Genomic DNA, 1,381 nt, shown 5'->3' with positions numbered 1-1,381 from the left:
GTTCACTTATTTACTCCTGAACTGGTCAGATTCCCTAGAATTAGAAATGGTGACTCTTGCTGTCTAAATTGGCATAAGTGACGTCCTTCAGTGTGCTCTCAAGTAAACCTGGACACTTAACAAGTCTTAACCATTAGCTCATGTTTTTTCTCCACGTTAGTACGTTGGGCATGTTGCTAAATAACCCATGGATTTAGGGGTAAGTGCTAGTACTGTTCTAGTGTTTGTGTGTGGAACTATACACGTGAATATTGAAAGCTTAAAACCTACTGAGTGTACAACCTATTTAATCATAAAATAGACTGAAGCAGTATTATTAAAATTTGTACTAGTACATTCTGGGTACAGCTTAAGAATACAACCATTTCAAGTTTTGAGTCAGGTCAGACCCACCTAGGTAAATACCTCTGACATTCTAGTTTGAATGAGTTCCTTTAAAAGGATGGACGAACTGGTGGTTACCAGGAATTCACAGCACCCTTTGGTCCTGAGTATATGGTTTTATCAGGGAAGTCGCTGAAGCATTCCACCCCTTTCTAAAAATGAGCCTCACAAAATTCCTGGTGTTTGTAACTTCCAGATCACTCCAGTTTCCTATTGTTTGTGGCTCCATTTTTTCCTCGTGTGTAGTAAAAGCAAGTTGAGGTACTGACCTGAGGCTACGTTCCCATGCAAGACCTAGTATTTTCCTGGTGGTTCCCAACTCCTGCAGTTGCTAGATACCAGGTTTATTAAATGTCCCTTGGTATTTGTGGGGAACTGTTTCCATGACCTCTCACAGATAACAAAAACCCACCAGTACTCAAGCCCCAGATATAAAATGGTATCTTAGCATATTTATGCATCCTGAGCATAACCTGATACAATGTAAGTGATACATGCATACAGAGGGTGCCAAATGGATACACATTTTAAGAAAGGATAAAACTATTAAAATTGGAATACTCAATATATACTAGTAAAAAGGATGACCACTGGTCACATTTAAGCGTCTCTTGTAATTGCAGAAGTCAAATGTGACTTGAGTTATAATTTTAATAGCAGTTTTTTCCTTTCTTAAAATGCATGTACATTTTTTGGTAACCTCTGTATGATTAAAATTAATTTTCCTTGTTTTTACTTATTTTTAATGTTACAAAAGTTAAAATTACGTATATGAGGAAAAAAACATCGCATTTTTTTGCCTTCATCTTCATTTGTCTGCTTATACACCGAATAATCTTAAAAATGAGTACATATCACCTTAGCACAAACAGAGTTTAGTTACTCTCAGCACAGTTTTTCTGTCTCTCCCCAGCTCCTCATGGTGCCCAATCCAGACATCTTCCTCATACACTACTTCCTGGTGACCCCTTGTAGCTAGAGACAACCTCTCTGACCC

This window comes from Otolemur garnettii, unplaced genomic scaffold (assembly GCF_000181295.1).
Source record: "Otolemur garnettii isolate 467f Iridium unplaced genomic scaffold, OtoGar3 scaffold00033, whole genome shotgun sequence".
NCBI lineage: Eukaryota > Metazoa > Chordata > Mammalia > Primates > Galagidae > Otolemur > Otolemur garnettii.
Note: the sequence above shows the minus strand (reverse complement) of the source record.